Source organism: Populus trichocarpa, chromosome 15, assembly GCF_000002775.5.
Source record: "Populus trichocarpa isolate Nisqually-1 chromosome 15, P.trichocarpa_v4.1, whole genome shotgun sequence".
Classification (NCBI taxonomy): Eukaryota; Viridiplantae; Streptophyta; class Magnoliopsida; order Malpighiales; family Salicaceae; genus Populus; species Populus trichocarpa.
Genome location: NC_037299.2, coordinates 12,556,299 through 12,567,270, shown reverse-complemented (window position 1 = coordinate 12,567,270; position 10,972 = coordinate 12,556,299). Strand labels below are relative to the sequence as shown.

The following is a 10,972-nucleotide window of genomic DNA, read 5'->3' as shown; positions in this document are numbered from 1 at the left end:
GGGATGCATTACAAATTGATAATATAAGGAAGTGAATTCTGGGATATATCTCCTTTAACTTAAAGCTTGCATTACCAGCTTTTGCAAACCATAGTTACATGTACAAGTAAGAATTTGGTACCTGTCATGGGTACAAAGCAACGAAGAGATGCTAAATAGTAATAAAGAGATGCCGCAAGAATGAAGAGACTTTAAATTAGTTGCTTCCCCCCCCCCCCCCCCCCTTTCTTTTCTTGATACACAATAGACATTGCTTTCTGGACACTTAAAGAAGTGAATTCGGAATATCAATATGATGTTAGAGCACTAAACCTCCCAAAGGTTTGAACTTTATCAATTATTTGACATATATGCATACTATTAATCATTACTCATGAGCACTGAAATCCCCGGCCCAAGGTTTGAATATGAGACTACCATTTACTGCTAGTGAGTTTCTGCCTTGCATCAGTGGAATTTCGCATCTTAACCTAATTAACGATACTCATCCTCTCAACGAATAAAACAATGAATTCATCCAATATGTTTTCATTCTCAAGAGAATCTAGCTAGATAGGCAAAGGCTTTGCTGCTTTGCACATTTTCCGCGGGTGAGTGAAAATATTCTTATGAGAAATTACTTCTGCAGTGGATTGAAGTTGGGGTGTGTGTGTGTGTGTGTGTATAAAAGAATCGCTGCATAATGTTGTTACAAGCAAAGAGAAGGTACGGGTTGCCATACCATAAAATAGATAAGCTCCTGCACAGCCACCACAACTCTGAAGCCTCGGCACCACGACCAGCGTTAAAACCCACCAAAAATGGTGGCAATAAGAGGTGCAGATGGAGGAAGACAGTGAACAACCACTGGCGTTACCCACATCAGATCACCGTCATGAAGTCTACCTCCCTCAGTGATCGATTAAATGCGATTTGGTTTCATCAAATTTGGGTTTCGTTTGATTTATGGGAGGTTCTTGAAATGGGTTTGTGTTGGATTAGTGGATTTGAAGGAATCTGGAGAGGGAGAGAGTAATTTACTATAAACCAAACTAAAATTTTCTTTTAACTATTAATTATTTTTCAAAGGAACTTTTCTAACAATAAACATAAAAAAGTTTGGATTCTATAACCGTAGAAAAACTTTTCAATAATTGTTGACTCGGACTTGACAAATATTCATGCATTGCTGTAAAACAAAGACTTGTGCAGTAAAAAGGCAGTGACCATATAAATAATTGGCTTTGCACTGTTCCATTCTACACTTTACTTGAGGAAAAGGATAGCGAGAAAGGAAATTGGCATCACACCTCATGGAACTTGACAGTGACATGTCTGCATTACCTCTCAGATATCTATCAATGGCCTCACGATATTCTTCTTCCTCCTTTATTTTTTGTTGAAAATTGCGGTGAAACATCGTTCTGATTGTTGTCAAGAATTAGTCATCAGTTAACATAATCAAATATCTAATATTAATAATTTATTCCATAGTTTTCTTAGACACAAAGATCAGTAAATTTAAAACTTCTCCAGGCAATTGCTTAAGTATTGTATCTTTTCCTCAGCAGTGGAAACTAGTTTCTCTGGATGAACCCTGAAGAAACTGTTTTGTAAGACGAAAAGTGAAAGTGGATATCTCTAAAAAAAATATCTGAAAACGGATAGTGAAAAGCTTGCATGGCCAGCTTTTGCAAACCATAGTTACATATACAAGTAAGAATTTGGTACTTGGCTTGAATACGAAGGAATGAAGAGATGCTAAAGAGTAATAGAGAGACTTTACATTAGTTGTCTTGACTCCTTTTCTTTTTCTGGATAGACAATAGACAGAGCTTTTTGGACACTGAGAAGAAGGAATTCTGAATATCAATATCATGTTTTAGCGCTAAACTCCCTGAAGGTTTGAATATGTGACCACCTTTACTTATTAATTAAGTACTTAAAACACTAAAAGGCGTGGGGAAATATTGTTTCTCCACGCACTGTAGACATACATTTGGATTTATTGTGTTCTAGTATTTCATTTTATTTTTGTTCTCATCCCTTTATTTTTTTTTAATTTTTCCCTTTAAGTACCTAATTTAAAGTTAATTTAGCTAAAATAGTCAAGGAAGAGCAAAATTCAAAGACAATGGATTAAAGTGAAACATGAGGAGGAGATGGGTGGTATTTTTGAATTTTGTATGAAATGTTCAACTTAGTCCTTATTATTTATGAATTACAATAATTGGGACCCTCCAATTTTTGAAGTTTTAAAAAAATCAATTTCGGTCTAAAACTTTATTTTATTTTTAGTCCCTAAATCAAAAAAGGAGATAGAAAATTGCTAAATTTCAGCGGTACAGAGAGAAAAGTGTTATTTACATATATTCAAGCTACCAAGACGATAAATATTGGTGTTAAATGCTTCTATTTGGTGAGGAAAATTCATCTTATGTGTTTTTTTTACCTTAAAATTATCTAAAAATAAATCTAAGCTTGGAAATTGTTTTTGTTTCGGGTCGATTTCACGTTTTGAGTTTTGGGTTTTTTTAGGTCATTGATGGGTTTATCTAGGTTGGAGGGTGTTTTCAAGGTTTTTTAGGTAAAAAAAGAGTTGAAATGGGGTTTTTAGGTAAAAAAAAATTCAATCCTAATTTTTCAGTCACTATAGTAGTCGGAATTTAGGCAAAATCAGACAACACGTTGTTTAACTTTATTCTTAAAAAGAGTTAATGTAGACAAACCATCTTCAATTAAAAAAACTAAAGGCCCAAGGGTATGAGCCTGCCCTTACAGGTCTACACACAACAAGGTTTCCTTTCTATTTTTTCTAAATGTTGTATTTCTAATTAATGCCTTTTCTTAATATGTATTTTTTCAGAATAATTTTTAAATTTATATTTAAATTAATACATCTTCTCTTTTTTCTTTATTTAGCCTCATTTAAATAGCAATTATTTTTTATTATTATTTATGCATTTAATTTTTGAAGAGATTATTCTAATTCATATATAATTGTTTTTATGTTTTAAATAAATGAACTTTATTTTTAAAAATAAAAAATATATCTATTTCTATTAATGTTTGATTAAATAAAAATTTGATTTTGGTGAACAAAATCATTAAAAACAACCAGGTCTAAGGTCTATCTTGCGAAGTCAAATATCTTCATCTATATTTGTCTTTTGATTTTTTCATTTTTATCTTTATTTATCTTTAATGCTTTTTATTTCATTAACACTCATAGTTCTTGATTTATTTGATTAGATATATGGATAAGTTTTTTTATTTACACTTATGATTTTTTATGTACAAAAATGCATTGAATTAAAATCCTGCGTATATATATTTTTTCAGGAAAAAAAAAGAATTGATTTACGACAGAGCATGAGTCAAATAGCTAGTAAATAAATCTAAAAGAGTTGGTGCAAAATCACCTCCTTCATTGTTTCATATGAACAATGAAGGCGGTGGCCTTTTTTTTGCATTTCTCTATTTTTTTCATTTTCATCCTTTTTTGTTAGTTTTATTCTTCAATATTTGCTTGATTTTGAATTTGTTCTTATAAGTTGTTTCATGAATTTGTTCTTATAAGTTGTTTCAGTTTACTTTCTATTAGGTTATCATAGTTTCAAACAAACATCATGACATTTGGTTTGTGCTTGATTTTACGAGTTTCTATTTTTGTTATTGTATAATTAAGTAAAAAATAGTTTTAAAAAACAAGAAAACAAGTTCTTAGACTTAGTGGAGTCCTTCACTCAAATCATGGATTTGACAGGTTAAGTCATTAAATAATGAAAAAGGATGGCAAGCCATGCCCTAGCCAACAGGGTAGGGTGGCCCTCTCTCCCTGCCTTCTATAAATACAGGGGGAGAACCAAAGAACTAATGGGGATTTTGGAGGAAGAGAGGAGATTATTTTTGGGGTTTTAAGAGAAGGAAACACAAGAATACATAAGAGAAGAAAAACATGGGAGAATAGAGGAGGGGAAGGGAAGAATAAAAAACAGAAAAAAGAAAAAAAGAAAGGAGATTTTGAGACATTTTTTGAGTGAAAAACAAAGTATAGAGAGAGAGAATCAAATCGAAACTAGAGAGGAAGATTATAGCAAGGAGGGATGAAAAGGACGTTATTTTTTAGAACAGCCATCTGGAAGATAGAGAAGAACAGAGACAGAGTGAAGAAGAATAGACGAAAAAACCAAAGCCAAAAAAGATAACAAGCAGAGAGAAACAGAACCATAAAACAGGAAAAAGAAGAAAAAGTGTAAAGAAATAGAGAGAGAAAAAAGAAGAAGAACTGTCGTTTGGAATCCCCCGTCCGCCACGACAATATCACCACCGCCTACATTCCTCATCACCGCCCCAAGAACTGCCCTGAGCCACCATTGGCAATAGCACCACAACCGTCAGAAACAGGTTACGAAACAGAGAAAGGGGAAGAACAGAAACTGAAAGAAGAAGAAATACCAAAAAAAAAAAAAACCAGAACAAAGAAGGGGCAGGATTGTCGTCCAACTGTCTAGAACCAATAGTTCCAGCTCCAGGAAGAACGGACGACCGCCGGGAGCCATCGTAGGTCAGCCTCCCTTTCTTTTTTTTCCTCTTCTCCTTCTTTGCGTGCAACCTCCACTATTCTGCAAGTGAACAGTGGAGAGTGAATTAATTCATTCTTCACTGTTCATGTTGTAGGTGAACAGTCACTGGGCCGGGCAGCGCCGACCCAGTCCAAAAAATCCTTTCGAAAAAAATTATGATTTTCCCGTGTGTTTTTCTATCAATTTTGTTTAATATTAGTTTGTATTTTTATACCGTAAAGATACAAATCTGGTATTAAAATACCTAGTTTTTGTTGAAACATTGCAAAAAATTATAAAATAAAAAAATATCTTGTTTTCATGGATACGGTCAAGTCTCTCAAAGATTAAAAAAAAATCTTATTGTATTTTTACTCAACAAAAACTAAAAAATATGTATTAACATGAATTTTCAGCTTTAATAATCAGTTTATTAAAGTCACAAGAACTAAGCCAATATTTTAAAAATTCTAAAAAAATTATTTTGTTTTCTTTTAATATCAGGGATTACGAACTTATACGTAAACTATATTTCTAATATTAAATAAGAATTATTTATCTTGTAGACATTAGAACAATTAAGTTTTACTCAATAAGATAAAGATCTCCTTACTGATGAGGACTTTTCTTAAACCTTAGATAGACCAACAATTAGAAAACACGACAATTCCTTAGCATATATCAGACAATTAAACAAAGCAGTTTACCTTAGGTTGGGCGTATTTTGGGTGCCAATACCTTCCTTTTATGCAACTAGTCCTAGTGCCCGATCTCTGAGACCAGTTAGGGTTCCTAGTAATCAAAATACTAGGTGACGACTCCCATTCCTGCTTTCCATGGATAAAAGATAAGAATTCCTCGCCTCCCCTATTTTTCCAGATACAAACTAATAGAAAGTAGAAGATCGTCGTGACGCCGCACACGTGCAATACTAAATATGATGAAATAGGGTCAAAACACAAAGAACCCTAACATCTTATTTTTTAAAAAAAAAAATATTAATCTGACAAAGTCTGCCTTGTAGTAAGAGACTAAGCAAAACCGTTCCTCGAATCTTCCAATTGTCCCATAAATTTAAGACTTCTTCAGGCAATTTTTTAAGCATTGTTATCTTTTCCTCAACGGTGGAAACTAGTTCTTTCGATGAACCCTTGAAAAAACTGTTTTGTAAGATGAAAAGGTAAATGTGGATATCTTTGAAAAAATCTCCTAAAATAAATAGCAAATAGACTCTTATGAAAAAAGAACTCTGCATTACAAATTAATATATGGAAGTGAATTCTGGGATATATCTCCTTTAACTCAAAGCTTGCATTACCAGCTTTTGCAAACCATAGTTACATGTACAAGTAAGAATTTGGTACCTGTCATGGGTACAAAGCAACGAAGAGATGCAAAATAGTAAGAAAAGAGATGCTGCAAGAATGAAGAGACTTTAAATTAGTTGCTTTCCCCACTTTTTCTTTTCTTGATAGACAATTAGGCATCGCTTTCCGGACACTCAAAGAAGGAATTCTGAATATCAATATGATGTTTGAGCACTGAACTTCCCTAAACATCCAATTTCAACCCCCTGGCTCTCAATTATAATAAAATACAAGCATGTAAATGTGTTGCGCCCCTCTAGCTGTTCTGGTTTTAGTTTTAGTATACAAAAGGAGCTCGTAAATGTTACCTGTATAAGTTGTTTTTGGGTAAGGTATCATAAAATAGGAGTTGCTGCATATTGTTGTTGCAGCATGCAAAGGAAAAGGTATGGGATGCATTACAAGTTAATATATGGAAGTGAATTCTGGGATATATCTCCTTTAACTTAAAGCTTGCATTCCCAGCTTTTGCAAACCATAGTTACATGTACAAGCAAGAATTTGGTACCTGTCATGGGTGCAAAGCAACGAATAGATGCAAAATAGTAAGAAAAGAGATGCTGCAAGAATGAAGAGACTTTAAATTAGTTGCTTTTCCCCCCTTTTCTTTTCTTGATAGACAATAGACATTGCTTTCTGGACACTTAAAGAAGGAATTCTGAATATCAATATGATGTAACTGAACACTAAAGTTCCCAAAGGTTTGAACATGTGACTACCATTTACCACTGGTGGAAATTTGCATCTTCAAAACACAGAAAAAATTCAGAAATTTGGATAGATAACCTATTCAACGATAGCCATCCTCTCGATGATTAAAACAATGGGTTTATCCAGTATCTTTTCATTCTCAAGAGATTCTTGCTAGATAGGCAAAGGCTTTGCAAATATTCAGCGGCAATAATCACGGTAATAAAGTAGTAATCCTAGTATTCGTTACTGTAAAAGAATCAGGAGCTAGTACTCTTAAATATATAATTATGGACACAACAGGAGCCAGTACTCTAGCGAATCTTATTATTATTTTGATGGAGGTTAATCTGTCCCTTGATCATCATATTGTGCCTACAAACCTCCTAGAAATGCTCTATGCACCTGTTGATGTTGTGTTAAAGCAGCTAAAAGAGATCTCAGCTGCACAATCTCTTGTTCTTTATACTCAAACTCTCGAATCTATGTACCTGTTTTTTGTTATTCTCTTGCTCTTTAGTTTGTTGTATAATACTTTTCATCCTTAAAATTCTTTCTAATAAGAATTTTATCAATTATTTGACATATATGCAAACTATTAATCATTTCTATTGTTTAGTCATTGCAAATCATTTCTATATTTAGTCATTTAAAATTCGAGATTCGTGAACTTCAATTTCATTTTCACCTCAATATGCAGAGGTAATAATGATGGCAAGTAAATTAATTAATAATGATATGGATAATTTAAATAAACAGTGTTTAAAAGAGAGTTTTGCTAGTATTGTTCATGTCTTCGTAACATTTTAATTTTAAAAGAATGATTGGGTGATTAAGGAGATTTTTTATTATTATTTTAGATCATGACTGACCAACTTTACAAATCATTATTACATAAGATATGGTAATTTGCTTTTTTTTTACTCTTTTTTTTGTCATGTACTGTATCTTTTTAATATATTCTCGATAATTATATAAAAAAAAATATATGATAGTTGGCTAGGATACGAAGTAAATAAGAGCAGGTTGTAAGAATGAAGAAACTTTAAATTAGTTCCCTTTTAATTTCCTGAAGAACAGAGATTGCCTTCTTTTTCGAGAAACTTTAGGGTACGCTGGCTTGGGTATCAAGCAAAACAGAGATGCTAAATAGTAAAAAGATACAGTTTGCAATATCGAATTGGCTATCCTTTTTTTTTTATGGCAGAGTTTTCTTTCTTTTTTTTTTGGAACACTTGAAAGAAGGAAAACTGAATATCAATGACGTAAATGGTACCTTCTAGTTGAATTTCTAGCAGTACATGCTTGAACACTAAATTCCTGAACTTTTAAAATGAAAAGAGTAATATAAAATTATTTTTAAAATTTTATCTAACAATTTAAATAGTTAAATTATTAGATTAAGATGATTTTTTTATATTTTTAATAATAATGTCAATTTTTTTTTATAATTCACCAATTTCATCATACTACTCGTAGTCATACATGGCTGTGCATGAAAATTATATATGGTGAAAAAAAAAAGGAATAAATTTCATGATCATCGCTGCAGCAATAACATGAAATGATGGACAAAGGTACAAAAACCAACAGTCATAAGTTACAGTGATGTTTGTGCAATTGTGCCTTAGTTAACAGCTAGCAGCCAATAAATGAAGGGATTTCGCCTTCTTTTCTAGTTCGGTAAGTACACTATCAAAGCTCCTCTTGAAAGATTTAAATATTTTGCATTCGAGCTGTGACCTGATATTATAGTCATTTCCCAACTTCAGATCAATTCTATGGTAAATACCTACAGCTTCTGATATGTTGGCGTAGTAATATATTTTTAGATAGCAATTGTTTAGTTTAAAATTAATTTATTAAACCATAACGTTTTGTTCTCTCTCTCTGTTTTTTTTTTTTTTTTGTTTGGACAGGATTCCTTTTGGTAATTTGTTTTAGTTTCTTCAAAGGAATTTTGTGAGGTTTGGTTTTCTTGGAAGATTTTTCTTAAAAAGAGATTTCTTGGACGTTAAGGGATTTCGGGTCTGAGTGTAAGATATTTTATTGAGAGGTTACTTTCTTGAGAGGATTTATTGAAAGACAAACGATGCTCTAGTTCAAATAACATGCCAATTTTTAGCTCATGTGGCTTCTGATCCATTGCCAAGTCACTTGAAACAGAACACAAAACAGTTTCCAGACCAAATTAGCCAAGGTTTAAAACTTGGTCACAGCATGAGATAATTATATGCTACAATGACGTCGTCCATCAAGGGGATTAAACAAACAACAGTTCCCTGTTTGAAGTTTCTTCACCCATGGCAAATTACAACTAATAGTCACTCCCTTAAACATGCAGATTGAATCTTTTAATCTGATACATTGAAAGAAAAATCATGATTTACACTTTATGTGAAATAGCCACCTTGACAAAACCAGCTTTTTTGGCAGGGCTAAGGGGCAGACTGCTAAGAATTTAATCAAGAAGCATCAAGTTAAAGTTGCTACCAATGTTTCAGGTCACTGACTAGGCCTGCAGTCCAGTTTAAGATCTTCTCACCTGACTTTAGGTAAACACTTCTATCATGAGGCAATTTTCGAGCAAGTCCATTCAAAACTTGATGGAAAGCATCTCCTGCTTGAGCAGGTTATGGGAATAGCATTGCCTGCTTCATTGAAGGGTTTGCAATCAGTCTCTGCTTCCTCAATATCACTTCAGGTGGAATGGAAGTGAGTATGGTGTCCAAATTTGGAACATCTTTCTCGTCTACAAATACCTCAATTTCTTCCCATGGGATTGCATCAGCAAAGGGTAAAACAATGTCGTCAGCTATAATAATAGCGATGTAGCCAAATATTACTACTTTAACCAATCTCGGACTCAGGGGCCCAGCCAAGGGGGCACAAATAGAAAACAGCTCATTGCATGTCTTCGTAATACATTGTTAGGTGCTCTGTGGAAATGTCAAAAAGTGGATTGTCCATGAAGTTCTCCCAGACTGCTACTCATGCACCTCTGTAAACATATGAAACAAATTGATTAGTGATCTCCACTTAAGCCTCTATCACATATAGCATCATTGCTAAAACATGAAATCCATTCTCTCATCCAATCAGCTTGACAATTGAATGAAGAAGTCCGGATATTGTATTTGACTTCTTTCGTTCTAATTGAAAAATATGAAAGGGTCATGATTCTAGTTTCATAACCCATACCATAAAGGTTCCATTTCTGTTGATATTTTGCTTGAAATTATACTTAAGCCTCACATTCTATGGAGAAGAGTTGAAGTAATTGAACATCTAATCACTTTCTTAAACATGTGAGAACTAAGTGAGAATTACCTTGCATAGTAGCCTCTTTCTGGGTCATTTCCTACATCATAAAACAATCCTCTGAAGTAAACAAAAATTGACCTCAGGTGTTTTTTCAGGAATCAGGTGGGTTTGCATTTTCTGTGGAGGAGCATATGGAGGAACTGTAATGAAGCCATCTCTTAAGCAAACATGATTTCTTTGTCCAAAAGTTTGCACCAAGGTGGCACGTTGGAGCAAGGGAAGAATTCCTCTTTTGATAGCCTTCTCTTCCTGCAAAAAGGATAAAGAATGGAGGAACATAAATTAAGAGTTGATGGAAATAAAAAGAAACTGCCAGAAAGCAACACTTTATTACCAATATATATCAATAATTAGATATACCAAAAAGATAGCAACCTCAACAGCTCTTCAGGAAACCACATATTCAGGTCAATTGATTCAAAAATCAGAATGCATTGAGAAAATTTGTCAACGGAATCTAAGGGAAACAGGAGAAGGTAAATAAAAAGGAAAAGGTTTACTCACTTGATAGTGGAAGCATGCACCAAAGTCGTGTGGCACAACAAAAAAGTGGTCAGCACCTTCAGTCCGATTCCAATAAGGCCAGTTTGATGAAATAAAGCCAACTGTGTTTTTAAAAAAATCAATTTTTTTTTGTTAAAAATTAATTTTTTTTATATGTTTTGAATCGTTTTGATACGCTAATTTCAAAAATAATTTTTAAAAATAAAAAAATATCATTTTAATGTATTTCGGCATGAAAAGCACTTTGAAAAGAAACTGCAACCACACTCTCAAACAGGCCTGAGTGTTTGTTTTTGAGGTAGTTTTTGTGCTGTGGTTTTAAAAAAATAAGTTTAAAAAAAGTATGGTTAGCTGTGGTTAGTTGGATTTAGTTTGATAAAAATTATGGTTGAAGTTTATGTGCAGCAAAAAAACATGTATAAAATATTTGGCGGAAGTGTAGTTGTGGTTATGGTTGCTTTTCAAAGTGTTTTTTACTTAGAAATGCATCAAAATAATATATTTTTATTTTTTTAAAATTATTTTTGATATTAGCGTATCAAA

At 33.0% G+C, this 10,972-nt stretch overlaps 1 pseudogene; it reads right to left on the bottom strand.

Annotated features, from left to right (window-relative positions):
* Positions 1 to 8,845: 8,845 nt before the first annotated feature.
* Positions 8,846 to 10,448, bottom strand: LOC18105868 (probable beta-1,4-xylosyltransferase IRX10L; annotated as a pseudogene).
* Positions 10,449 to 10,972: the final 524 nt, after the last annotated feature.